At 42.1% G+C, this 14,637-nt stretch overlaps 1 protein-coding gene across 1 annotated transcript in view; it reads left to right on the forward strand.

The window, feature by feature from the left end:
• The window catches only part of FARS2 (phenylalanyl-tRNA synthetase 2, mitochondrial), a 250,347-nt gene that overhangs the window by 210,904 nt on the left and 24,806 nt on the right, over nt 1–14,637 (forward strand). The window lies entirely within an intron of this gene.

Genomic DNA, 14,637 nt, shown 5'->3' on the forward strand with positions numbered 1-14,637 from the left:
GTGCCTCTTTCCCGCACTCTGCAGTAGGGTGAGGGAATCTGAGCAGGTATTTGGGACACCATTTAACAGTCTTTAACCTAAAGCAAGAAACAGGATGAAAGAAAAGGTCTCTTTCAAACGAGGCTGTCCCCCACAATGAACAGGCCTACCAAACTGCATGTGCACCGCTACCTTTCCAAGGAGCCTCATCCCGGGATGCTCCCTTTTGTTTCAGCATATGCTCGGTTGCACAAGCAATACCCAGAGAAGGTACAGTCCAGGAACATCTTGGCCAACACCCTGGCTGACATGAGACGATCTTTAGCATTTAGCACTATCTTTTAATTTATGCCATTCTTTGTGGCTTTAACACTTACAAATCCATTTGTAAAAATTATGTTATCAGTACCCATGTTGATGAGTGTCTACACATAACACCGTAATGCCTGAAGAGCAACTGAGAGCAGGGCCCCATTATGGTAGTAGTTGTTGCAAAAAGAAAGTGTGCTTGAAAAAGACCAAGCACATGAGAAGAAGACAAACACTGAAATGACTTAAAGCACTCTGCAGCAGAGTGAAGGTGAGGTGAAGAGAGCACAGAGTGAAGAGCCAGAAGCCACAAGTTCAGGGAAAGATGGTCCAGGCAGAACTGTAGGAAATTTTCTAAATTCCCCAAGGGCCCTGTTTCAGCACCTTCTGCAGCAGTTTCTCTTGGATTGAGTCCTTGGCTTTGTTCTCCCTTCCCTGCAGTCAATCCGGAGATACCGTGTCAGTCTTAGTTTTCTGCAGAATTTACTGCTTTAGAATTTTATGCTTTCTCTTCCAGTGCAGTATGTGCTCACTCAGCCACTTCTGCAGCTCTTTTCCCTGGCCTGGCTTGGTATTGAGCTGTCTGAAAGCAACACTTTCCTCATCGGTGGATTGGCCCAGGCTTGATATTGCAGTGAATTTAGTTTGGATCTGGCGAGTGCTGCAGGGATGGCACAGCTATGAGACGATGAGCTGGAGTCTCTGTCAGCGGTACCATCCCCTGGCAGCAGGATTGTTGGGAAAGATATGTGAAAAGGTAACACAAATGTTGAAGAGACTCCAGGAGGAGCCTGGCATTTAGCAAAATGTCTTTCTTTGCAAACTGAAAAATTAATAAAATGATGGAATCAAAACTGGAATCCTGCAGTGTCACTTCAGAGTTGGTGGTAGGAGCAGAGCAGCACTTTAACACTTTGCCTGAAGGGAGCGAAAAAAACCCCACAACCTGTCGTGAGTTAAAAGGAGAAAAGTTCATCCCATAATTGCTTGGCACAAATTTCTTGTTTACAATAAACTGTCAGTTGCAATTTTCAGCCTTCAGAAATAAGTGGCCTGGTGTTGAAGACTGCTAAGTACCAAAAGTTGTGCGGGTCCAGTTGTGCTGAGAACATAGTCTGAAAACAAACTAGCAATCCATACCTTTGATTAGCAGGATGGATGTACAAAAAGAAGAAAGGAGTCCACTCTCTCTTTCAAAGCCCAATCAGAGATTTTTAGAGCTGCTTTTAAAACACAAAATCAAATAACTTTATTACATGTGAAACAAGAGCATGTGATTTTAAAGCCTTTAAGACATGGACAGAAGGGCCCAAGATGCCATTTGAGGCACTGAGATAGTTCTGAGTTTTAATGTCAACCTGTCTGTCTCAGAGTGATACTACTGACTGGTCCCACATTGTGAGGATTAATTACTTGGTTTGCACTGCCGCTTTGAAGACATAAAGCACGTCTCGCGTCAAGTAAGGCCTGCATCAAAAGATTCAAGAAAGCAGTAAGCACTGGTTTGGGTTTGTTTTCTTTTAAGTCATCTGGCAGCACCTTTCCAGTCTACCAATGTGCTACAGGGTAAGTTTATTTTAGGCTGGAGGGAAGAGCAGGCTGGTTTGAGTTGTCTTCAGTTCAGTAAAGCCATTTCTGCTTGCTATAGCTTTAAGTCATAAATTGATTTAGAATTTTAACAATTGCTGCAGGTTGTGAATAGACATTTGAAATGCTGTTTGAGCAAGTGTGTCCTTAATGCTGTAAGCTCCTCAAGAAAAGATTATCCTAACAGGCAAACTTCAGACCTTTATTCTTTTTTGTGTTTCATCATGTAGAAAAACCAAACCAGCCCTTCTTCCAGCATCTTGAGGGGCAGTCATGCCTCTCAGCTGATCATCTGGGAACTGCTCTTGGCTTCCAGGGACAGATTAAAATCAAAGTAAATAAATAAACAAGGCCCTTAATATTATGTGGGACTATAGAGGAGCAAAAGGAATGTCCTAGAGATTAGCTTGAACCATGCTCTGAAAAAAATGAGGAGTGCAGATTCCAAAGTTTGCAGAAAGATAGAAGAATAACTGGACTGGCCTGACACCTAACAAACCTGTTCCTGGTCCTCTGAATTGGACTAATCTCTTCATGCAATTAAAAAAATGTGACAGACAAGCAAAGTGTCTCCCTAAACCTCTTTGGCAGTAGCTCATGTAGCTGAATAGCAGCTGTAGACTCAGACTGCCTTTGCTTCTCTATTGAGATGATTGACCTAAGGTCAATGGGTAAGTTCTTTTTCAGCAGGCTGCCATATGAGTGGTGGTTTGGTCTCCTAGGTCTGAGTTTCTTTCCAGACCAGAGCGCTTCCAGAAAATGAGATATTTCGAGGTAAGCTCTTTCCCAGGAGGGTAGTTGATCCAATCTGTTCTTTTTTCCATTGCTTTGCTAGTCCCAGCCGCTTATACTTGTTCACTTTGGGCTCTGATGAAGTAAATTCTGGTTTGCAGTGACCTTTGCTTCAAGTGTGCAGTAAATGGCCCAGTCTGTCTGTATTCCACTCTATCCGTGATACAACTTTTCAGTTCTGACTTTTTCATATTGAAGATACTAGAAGGGAATTTTGTAATACATATTGTATACCATGATTTCAGATTACCCCTAAGCTCCTACTTTAGATTTTAACATGTTCAAAAAACAACAGTGGTGGTTGTCTGCTCTAGGCTAATGTATATTTGTCTGGGTGTATGTATGAAGTGTATCAGCAGTTGTAACATTCCACTTTTTCTCCATTTAGGATCATTCCAGGGAGATTCCATGACCAAATATATGGTGTTTGTCAAATAGATACTGTTTTGTACCAATGTCAGCAGTCAAATCTAAATAGAGAGGAGATCGGGTGGAAGTAAGCTTAGGTTTTATATTGGTATTCTATACCTATTGCATGTACAAATACTCCATTCCTCTGTCCACAAGTTCTATCAGTTCTCCAGTAAATTGCCTGCTCTACCTAAAGCAGGGGTCCTTCAGATGAAGGAAGCTTTTGGATCCACTTCTTTCCATTTTCTGCCTTGGGGACATAGATAAAGCCCCAGTCTTATGTGACTGCCATTAAAATGTCACAAAACCAGATGACCTGGGGCACAAGTAGAGGAAAATATAAGCAAAACAAACGTTTTAGTGTTCTTGTGCTCTTAGAAGTCACCTTTACTGCACTAGTGTGCAACACACATTTTGCCTGCCTCCAGTGCAGCAAGTGGAAAAGGTGGTGGTGTAACTGAATGCAGTCAATTTTAGGAGGGGGAAAAAGGACAGAAAAACAAAATTCAGGACCATGTTGCTGTTTCTTGTTTGCTTTTCTGAATGATGGTGCTGCAGATAGTTATGTGCTTACTTGACTACCCACCTGCTATAGTTTGTGTGGTTCGGCCAGCAGACAAGCCAGTTTTGCAAGGCGCACTCAGGTTGTATTTGTCTATGTCGTGCTTGTTCACAAACCCTATTCTTTACAGGTTTTTTTTTACTTCTACTTCTTGACTGGCACTTCTGTCACATTTTTGGACTAAAGTAATAGTGGTTGACATTTTTATATCCTGAAGGCTTGTAGAGAATTTTAGTACCTGTAGAAAAAGGTGCAAATCTGGAAATGTCTATTTGGATGGGGGCAAGTCATTCTACATCACTACTAATTTAGGTGTTTTGCATGGTTGTTAGAAAGACCCCCCTTTTTCTCTTTGGATGTAGCTTCCCCTCGACAGCTGTTCTAGCATAATAGAAAAAGCCATTGCTAAGAGGAATCCTCTCTTCTTCTTTCCACTGAACTGATGTGACAGGATATTCAGTCAAAATAAGCGCCAATGGCAAAGTAAATCTTTCAGGGAAAACTGAAACACCTTTGTGAATCCAGAAAGCAGTGGCTCTGCAGCGGTTGGGTGGAAGACTGGCAATGCAGCTGTCATTGTTTCAAACATGCTTTTCAATGGGAGAGTCGAGCAGTGAGAGGGGAACGCATGTAAGTGCCTCCAGTGAAGGAAGCCATGGCCCACTGTGATGTCTGATGGGAGGAAGGTCTGCAGGAGATGGGTTGCTGCCAGTACCATGTCTCTTCTCGTCTGAGGATTATTCCTTTTTATGTGTCTTTGGGACTGCCTAGATTTCTGCTGGCCGGAGCAAGTCAGGAGACCTCTTCTTCTGTCCAGGTGAATTTGGCAGTCTAAGCTAGAGGGTTGCAGGGTCTGGTGGGGGTTTGTGCAGTAGAAACCAGGTCCCTCAGTCAGATTGTGTGTGTGTGTGTGTTTCTTTATTAATAATGCTTTGAGGGAACATGGAAATGCTAACAGACAGATGGGCATATCTCTAAAATTTGCACTGCAGTAGGAATGAGGGAGTCCTGCACAATAATTGGCCAGAAGGAATGGCAAGGTCTCTGTGGCCCCAAACTGCTCTGCTAATTGTTTCCCCTCAACTCTCTGTGCTACTTTGGGTGCCATCACTCCTGCCAAGCCTCAGTTAACTCATCTGTAAAATAGGGCTAATCAGATTTGCCTACCTTATGGAGATTAATTTATTAAGTTTATATTGCAAAGCAGTGTGAAGGCATAAAACGTTATGGAAATGTTGAGTGGTAGCCATGTTATATTAATTTTGTTTATTGAGTCCCATCACACATAATGTCAATGCGCTTCTGCAAATTATGACAGCACAAGCTAATCAAAATGTAGGTTTTTCTAATGCTTTTTTTATTTTGCAATACCCTTGATAGTTTTCCAAATCAATATGAGTTGGGTAAATAAATAAATGGCTATCTTTTGTTTAGCAGCACAGGCCGTTTTAAAGTCTGCTCTGGAATCTGGATGGGAGCTTAATTTTTTTCTGCTTCCTGTATTCTGATCATTTCACAATTTTAACCTCTCTGTCCCTTGCTCCATCATGCTCTCCGTGTGTTTTTTTAAGTGATTCTGTTGCACCTAAATCTCTTTGGCCTTTGGTTTTAACTTGCTGCGTCTAGTGCTATCACAATAATATTGATCTGAATTCCACTGTATCTTACCCTCCTGAGTACTGAGTACTAAAAGTGTACATGTGTAGACCCTATGGGGCAAAAAGAAGCCCTTCTAGTTCGTTTACCAAGGGATACAGTGATTAAGTGTACAGGACTGAAAGTTCTGCTCTGCTGTTCCCCGCTGGGAACAAATGTGCTTTCTGAAAACCACAACTAGGGAAGGAGGCAATACTTGGCAAAGAAGCTTCCATTAAGAGCACTTGCTGGAAATGTCTGCACATAGTTCCTGAAAAATACACAATAGGACACTGCGCTCTTCAATTTGCATTCTTTAAAATGGACAGAGAAGGAACTTTGTCAGAGGACCGAGGTGTCTTGTTCAGGAAGCTGTTGTAAGATACTGAAGTCCATCACAGCCTGAGCCACGCCAAAGGCAAAGCAAACCCCAAGATGATCCTTGAGTCCCAAAGGTGGTTAGTTCAAGAGAGAAAGGCATTAACAGTGACACAGAGGGCATGAAATCCACTACACAGAGAGCACTTGTCTTGATCTTCACTGTAGTGGCAGAATGCATATCAGACCATTTTCAAGCAGAACTATTTTGAGGTGAAAGAAAAAGTAGAGGTTGGAAAAGTAAGTACAGTGCCTGTATGTGAATGATGCATTCTCCCGGAAAACACTAGCTGGAGAGAAGCGCCGTGTATAGTGTAGGTGTTTTCATTCTGTTTCTACAGAAAAGCTGTCTTCAAGGCGTGGGCTAGGTTTTTGTGTACCTCTGTGGATGCCTACATACCAAGCAGTGCGCCAGGGACCAGGCAGTACACAGTGCACTTGGCATCATCAACACTTTCAGCCCCAAAATGTCTGGCATCTCCCAAGGCTGACACACAGTAGTAACCACAAGTGGATTGGCCTGGCCAGCAAGCACTACTTCCAGAATCAGAGAAGTTGATCTGCGTCCTAACCTGCTTAAACTGTGGCTTACTGTGGGCCAGATTTTGATGTTAGTAACATCAGTTTAAACCCAGAAGAAGTTGCTGATATTGGTGGATTACTTCAAGGGGCATTGCTCCAAGTCTGGCACTTTCCCCTGAAGGTGGAGGGGATTCTTCTTTCAGTAGGGCTGTCTCAGGCTTCCTGGAATAGAAACTTTCCATGTTCTCCTAAGCTGGGGAGGTCCTGCAACATTGGCACTTAGTGTCTTTTCCGTATAAAGGAGCAATTTCAATTTCATTTTTAATAGACTTCAATGGTTTTCTCTTGGGACTTGTATAGTTAAATTCTTAATAACTCATTTGTTGAGCTATTCATTCTCAGGGAGTTGAATGTTCTCCCTGTGTTCCTGTGGGAATGCCAGGCTTAGACTCTGCATACCAACCCCACGTGGACAAAGACTTGGTATCACACCATCCGCCATCACGGATTCATCCTGCGCAGCTTTTACTGAGTGTTTGCTTGCATGTGGGGAAGTCTTTGATCGGGCTTAGGATGGCAGTTCAGTTCAATGGGGTTCCCTCCCTCCATCAGGAACTCCACAGAAGGGAGAGTGGGGTTCTCTTGTCCAGGCTGAGGAGATAAGTGGAGTTGTGATAACATCCAAAGATGGTGTTCAAGAACAGGTCTTCATTTGTGAGATAAATTGTACAAATGTCAAAATGGACAGAGGGCATGTGGGCAAAAAGGATGTAGAGAGGAGGAAAGACGGGGAAACTCTAGCTTTAGCTAACAAAAAGACAAGGGAAACGGCCTGGACTTTATGCAGTCCTATTAGTTTTAGTAAAATATGAGGCTGGAACATTGCAGACCCATGGAGTGTTAAGGGCCCAGCTACCAGGGGCTCAACATAATTAATGAACTTTGTTTCTTTAGCATGTACAACATATGGTATCAGAAGCCTTGGAGGTGCCAGATTTCCCAGCCTGGAAGCTGCAGTTAGTGTTTTCAATGCACACAGCGTTGGCCTTGCTCTTTTTTCCCCTCACATCTTAATTAAAATGCTCCTGTCAATGAGCAAATGAGCAAAAAGTTGAGCCAAAGAGGTGCACTTGAAGTAACGTAGGGTGAGATTTTGTTCGGCAAGCCAGAATGTTACCACCTGTACAAGTGTCTGCCACGGCAGCCTCCTGACGCAGACATCAGCTGTGCAGCTGTAGCAGCCAGTTCAGGTAGAAACTGAGGTGTAAAGAAATCTGCAGCATGAGAAGCAGGAACCTAATTAAAAAGAGGTCGTGGTTTGGGTCTCACAAAGACCAAGCCAGACTAGGTTGATGCGTCCCTGAGAAAAAGGAGAACAGACAGACAGCAGATGTTAAAATTAATAAACAAAAAGAACCACATACAAGGCATGAGCGGTTTGGTTTTCTACCACATACACAGGTGCTGCTTTATCTTACCGTGGGAGGTGCTGTGTCAGAGTATCAGTCTGTCAACTTTCAACATCATCTTTCAAAATGTCCTTCTAGTAGATGCTGGCTAAATTGTGATCCCTCAGGTCATACAGAGGAAAAGCTGGTATCTGGCTGTGTTTCTCTCCTGAATACCCGTAGCATTTCACTGAATGCTTTCACACGCTTGTATGCCAAACTACTTCCAACCAATAATTCTTTACACATACCTGTAAAATTAAAATGAAGTGTGTCAGTATAGTAGCTGGAACGAATTAAATTCACAGATTGAACTGGCAACAATGAAGAGGAAAAATCATTGGCTATGAGGGAAACTCGAGGAATATAAAATAACGTGGTTTTGAGACAGAACGTTAAGCATCATCGGTTAGGCAAAAGTGATATGATTTCATAAAATCCTTGTAGTATTGTAAATGTGTCTAGCAGGCAAAACATTAATACTGCCAGTATTTATTACACTGAATAAAACATGGTGTTTTCGGATCATGGGGAGTCATGTAAAGCTTGTTCCCATCCACATGGGTCCACATCTCCTGGGTCTTATGCAAAGAAGGAAACCCAAAAAAGCTTAGAGCAAATTTCAACTGAAACCTAAGCTTTAGGATTTTATTTATTTATTTATGATCCCTAAATATTATTTGTCGATTTAAATTTAATTTATTTATAAGCCAAAGCTTTATTTATGTATTTATTTTTATGATTCCCATATGATCATAAACACATTTTCTCAAAAAGTTATTTAAATTTATGAAAAAGTTGCCAAAACTTTTTTATTTTTTCCTTTGCGGAATTCATCAAGCCGTTGTGTTAGTAATAGCATCTAAGCTAAGTGATTTTTCTATTTGATGTACTGGTTTTGAAAAACTTCGGTGTAGGTAAATGAATTGTGTACATCGCTTGCTTGGAAGCAGATGATGTTGTGAAGGAATAATTAGGTTTGAGATCTTGAGTAAAATATTCCAAAGTGACTTTACTGTCAGCTTAGGTCAGCGATGGCATTTGTGCTCCTGAAGTCAGCTGGATGTAGGCACTTGCACGTTCGGTGCATCTGGATCTCAGGCTCCTGGAAAGCAAACCTCATGTTCCAAAGCTCTCAAAGGGCCTTCTGAAAATGTACCTATTTTCAGTAAGTCTGGAATCATGCCCCTTTATATATATTTTTCCCAACAAAGCTGTCACATTCTGTGTTGCACATAATGAAACTTAGATGTCTTGTGGAACAGGTAATGCTAGAAGGATCAGAGAGGGTTTTGAGCATTGCAGTTTCTTGTGTCCCCTAGTGTCTCCCCTGCGTTGTAAAAGTTTTGAAGCATAGGTACTTTCTTAAGCTAAAATGTGCAACTGTGGAAGAAAGACTGGCTTGTTCAAAACTGTTGGCAAAAGAATTTGAGGCTATTTCATAAAGCAAACACAGGGTGTGAATGAACCTTTCCCTGTGGTAAGTGGCATGAAGTAGGTCAGTGTGTGTGTAGCAGGCTGTAACAGCTGCTAACTTTTGCTTGAATGATGAAGAAAGCTCCAGCACAGTTGTAGTGTATTTTTACTGAAGACACATATTCTGAAAGAAGCCAAAGTTCAGCGCTTAGACAAGGACACAACACCAGATGTGAAAAATCACAGTTCCATCTATTTGTATTTCAGTAACATTAGAGAGGAATGGAGGGGAAAGAAATCTACTTCTGTGCTGTGAGAGTGGCTTTGACTGACAGGACTAGGTGCCAGCCTGGAAAATTGTAGTAACTCTGTGTGTGGCATGCTTTAGTTTCCCTGGATTTTGAAGGAACTGTGGAGTTTGACCTGCAGGTGCCAGCTTGGTCCATTTTTAAAATTTCCCTGAAAAGGGGACTTAAGAAGAGGCAGCATGTGCCGTCTTCAAAAGCACCGTCTGTCTTGCTCTTACAGAAAAAGCTGAGTCATGTTGGCTGCCACAAATAGCAACAAAAATTTCCTGGGTAAAATTTCCATGGGGCCAATGGAAATCATAGCCTCTGCATTAATGAGTGTCAGCCCTCCCCATGACTCTCCTGCTGGTTGCGGGCTCTGAGGATGCTGGGTGAGAGTCCGCAGAGCTGGTTCGTTCCTCCAAGGCAATGTGGCTGCAGGTGGCCGTGCCGCTGAGGGCGCTGGGCTGCAGGAGCATCGCTGTTTGTGTCCGATTTCACCTCTGGTATCAGCCTGCTGCAAGGGTTTGGAGATTTCTTGGATGCCTTGACTTTCAAACCTGCTTCATACCCATGTTTTCTTATCTCCCATTAGTTTCTCAGGGAAAAGCTGTGAGATCTGGTAAACGTGGGCCCCAGAGAAGTCAGCAGCAGTTCGCTATTGACTTCAACAAGATTGACGTCTCACCTGTGATGTCTGCTGACAGCAGGGAGAGCGCGACAGGGGCTGTGAAGAATGAGTGTCTAAATACGTACATGTGGTGTTACTAAGACTGATGAAAATACAAAAAGCCGCTGAAATTTTGTAAGCTATCAAAGCAGGGAGACATTAAGGATGTCTTGGATATTTGAGAACAGCTAACTGATTTGCTCGTGGGAGATCCAATTCAATCAGCTTCTGAGTCCCTCGGGTACCTCAGCCAGGTTTAAATGAGTTGCCTTATTCTGGAAATAGCCTAGCCACCAAAGACCGTGGTATGCGTAGGTTGATCTACCTATGAAGAAGTAGGGTAAATTGTCCCAGATCGGGGACCATGCTGTTGCAGCTGGATTGCTTCTGCTCCAAACCTAGGTGTAATAATGCTAGCTGAGACACCTCTGCACTACTCTGCTGTCTGTAGTATGGATGTGCCATCTATCAGAAAGATACCTGCAAACAGTAGCTCTGGGAGGGGTAATAAAGCTTAAATGTGTTTGAGAAGGAAGGAGGTTGGAGCAATATGAGCCTGTAAATTGCAGCAAGTTGCCAGGATTTTTGAAAGAATCTCAGACAGAATAAAGTGACTGTGCTGATAATGAAAATATATAATCCCTTGTGAAATTCAGCTCCTGTGCAACCTACAAGCCCTTAAGCCTTATTTTAGAATGAGCTAAACTCATTGCGGGGAAGAAGAGCAATGACAACAATAAAATCTGCTGGGGAACATGGCTGAAGAGGGACAAATGCCTATCAGAAAGGAGTATTTTGTAGTTCTTGCAGATGTTGATGAATTTTAAATATACCGAGTAACTTTAGGAACAAATTGTTGTTGATGGCCTGGGTAGTAGGATTGCTGTAATTTATGACTTTTACATAAAGAAGGATGCTACATAACACTGCAAGTACTTGTATGTGTAGGTAGTTCTGCTGGTGTAGGAGGGAGTAGTCTTTTCAACTTACCGGCAGCCCTTAAGGACAACTGTTTCTCAGCTGAAGTCATGTATCTTGCAGTTTGATTTAATTTCCTATCCATGTGATTGTTCCTTCTTCTCATTAAAGGAAATGAAGGGAACCATGGTTGCACGCGGCTGCAAATTCCATGACGCTATTGTATAAATTGTGGGCCTGTCCCCCTTACGAGAAGATGTGTTCGTGGCTGGTCCTTGCATCTTGACAAACATCAGGAAAAAAATATCCAGGCAGCAGAAGGTGTCTGAGGTGTGAAAATGCACGAGACATGAGGATGAATGAAATGCATTAGAACTGCTTAGATTGGGGAGGAAACAGATGACAGGTGACATGATAGCGGGATGTAAAAATAATGAATAGTGCAGAGAAGGCTGGCTGCATGCTCGTACTTACTGATTTGCAGACATAACAAGAACATCCAATGCAATTAGAAGGCACCCCACTCAAAACAGTTAAAAGGAAATCTTTTATGACAAAAGTGCATAAATAATCAGTGACATGAGAATCTCCTGAGCAGAAGAGCTCCAGTGGGTTTGTAAGAAGATTAGACTGGCGTATGAATGAAATCTTTCTGCTTTGGTATGTAAGCCCAGTCTTTAATGGATAAGAAAAATCTTCCTCCATTGGCTTGTTATCAGAGAAATATTCTTTATTGGGCATGGGACTGTTTTCTCAATGAACTGGTACTGGATGCTTGAAAGGACCAGAGTGCTCTTGATCCATCTTACAGCACTAACCCTTCTGTTACTGTAAGTTGTTTAAGGCTTAGTCCCCATATTTCATCTCTTGCTATTTGAGGTTTTTTTCTGTGGGTTAGCAAAACACTGATTTTTAACTCACTTCCAGACGACTGCCTCCAGATCAAAGCAGCACACAATTCTTGTTTGAAATTTAACTCAGAGAGCTAGATTTGTCTTTGGGTAACTTCGCAGTAGTCAATAAAATTACCAGAAACGCTAGCTAGGTTGAGGTTGTTCAGGAAGAAGCTATTTTTATACTGAAGTAAAAGCAGTTGGATGAATAGCAGTTGTAGAAGTAGCAAATTACAGTGCTAGCATTTTGTTACATAGTTAAGGTGATATGGAACCAAACATTAATGTGATGTAAAAATAGTGGACAGTGCAAGGATATAAATTGGAGGAAACACAGCCGCAGCTCCTACGTTATTCTGAATTTAGAGTCAGAGCCTAAAGGCACCCCATTGCAGCGGAAAAGAATGGAATCCCTCATAAGGGCCAAACGGTTTTCAAATACAGAAGCATCCGTTGTATGAAAATGAAAAGCGGAATTTGGGGGTTTTTCCAACGTAAAATACCTTTTCACAGGAAGGTAGGCTCAATCAAATACTTTGATTTTTGACAGTAGAAGGCAGACATTGACAAACCAAGTCCCGCAAAGGGCCACCGAGGTGGTCAACGGTCTCAAGTACACGACACGTGAGCAGCTAAGGTTGTTCAGGCTGAGGACAGGAGCTAGTGTAAACCAGAGCAACCTCAAGAGTGTTTTAGATGGGGAGTTCCCAGCCTTGCTGCTGTAGCTGTCTCCTCTTCAGTGTTACCTCCTCTCCTCTGCCACTGCTCTGGGGTCAGCGCGGCCCATAGCGACAGCTGCACTGAGTAATGCTGTAGCTCGTGCCACCACTAGCCTTCGTGAAGGCCATTAATATGACAGGGATTACCTGTGCCTTGTAACCCCTGTCATGTTCTGTCCCAGAGTCCTAAAAGATATTGTCACTGCAGGGTGCTTCCCACTGGAAGGATTCTCCCACAATTAAGTCCGTTTTTGAAAGCGTGTGTCCCAGTATTATCTGGAAAGCAGAAAATCTGGGTCTGTATCTTAAGACTGGAATCCTGTGCCGTCCCTTCCTTCTGAGAACAGCACGCCATCAAGGACACGATAGGATGAGCTTTCCTTTTTCCTCTGAAGGGACTGCCAGTGAAATTGGAGCACATGATCCCCAGCACAACAGCGAAAGAGAAGTTTTGAAAGAGCTTCAATAACTTTTTATCCTCTCTCCAGGAGGACTGAGGTATTAATAGATCACAGAATAGTTTTCCTCATTTGATTACAAAGATAAAGTTTCTAGGTGCTTTTTTCCTCTTTTTCTATTTTTTCTTCTTTAAAGATGAAAGTTGAGTCTCCTGTTGGGGGTTTCCCCTTTGTCCAGCTGGAACAGGGATTGGCCACAGTTTGTGTTAGGTAGAAAAAAGAGGCTTATGAAAAAAGCTCTGGCATTTTGAAGGGTCCTTCCTCCCTCCCTCCTGTGTTAACATTGTGTTTTTTCAGTATCATGAAAGCCTTCAAGAGAAAAGACACTTCCCCCAGGGATTAAATGTTACCAATGCAGTTCAGCTTTGGCTGGTGTATAAATGTGACTACGGAGTTTTCATAAACGCTGACCCCATCGAAAGGGCATTCTTAGTATCAATAGCTATAGCAGCTGAGCATTTAAAATGCAACCTGCAGCCTTATCTATTTTCCTTCCTCAGCCCTTTGCTCCTTGTTGGGTTCATAGGATGGCAAGCTGGCTAATCAGAAATATCTTCTGTAACTGAATTCAGTTGAATTGGCACAATTGCACCTTTGCAAAGAAAATTTTCCCCTAGGTGAGTGGTATTTTTGTTTTCCAAATGAAAATATTGGGGGTTTACTGCATTAAAGCGTAACAAAATGAAAATTCTTAACGATTTTCCAAGTCTGGCTCTGGGTCTGATCCTGTGAGCTGATACATGCGTTCAGCTCTTAGTGAACCTAGAAGGAGATAAAGATGATTGCAAGTTGTGGATCAGATTCTTATGCAGAGTGTCCACAATGAAAGTAAATTCCACACTCGCACAAAGTAAATTCTTCCTGACTACGAATGCAATTATATTTCTTCAGCTAAGTGTTTAACAAAGACATGTTTAACAGCATGGAAAATGTTAGGTAAGTTTTATCTAAGTGCTAATAAATGAAAGCTTCCATTGTGTGGAAGGTAAGTCCAGCATGTGACATAGTAAACGTTCTTAAAAATATATGTTGTGTTATTGGATAGGGTTTTGTTTTATTCATTACTCAACAAAAAACATTTCAAAACCAGTGAGTAATGAATGATTTAATGACTTCATTTGTAACATACTTAATGTACTGCTTTTTCTGCTTTTCCATTGAATTAGTACATTGGATGATTTAGTGATTTCTGTTTAGACCTAGCCAATGTCTGATAGGATTTACATCAAGACAGTCATAAAATTAAAACAATAAATAAGTAGTCCGACAGATTCTTTCAATATTAGCTTAATTCTTGCTCTGACTTATCAAGGGTGATATTTATTATAGACCTAAAGGGCATGGAATTAAAAACCGTATGAATTAGCAGAAGAATCCAAACCAGCAGTGAAAGTCGATTTCGTAGCCTGTGTGCCTCCTTGCATGGCTAAGTAGGAATGTTATTCCATAAGAGCCAATAAAACAGCTTTGGGCAGAGAGAAAAGCGTGCAAGTGTTGGACGTCTATGTAAATATGTTCTCATGTCTACAGGCTTAAGTGGATGTGTTGGGTTTCTGTGGCAAGGTCTTGGTAGTGGGGGGGGCTACAGGAGTGGCTTCTGTGGGAAGCTGCTAGAAGTTTTCCCTGTGTCCGCCGCTGGCCAAGGCCAAGCCA

The sequence above is a fragment of the Egretta garzetta genome, unplaced genomic scaffold, assembly GCF_000687185.1.
Source record: "Egretta garzetta isolate BGI_Z169 unplaced genomic scaffold, ASM68718v1 scaffold246, whole genome shotgun sequence".
Lineage (NCBI taxonomy): Eukaryota > Metazoa > Chordata > Aves > Pelecaniformes > Ardeidae > Egretta > Egretta garzetta.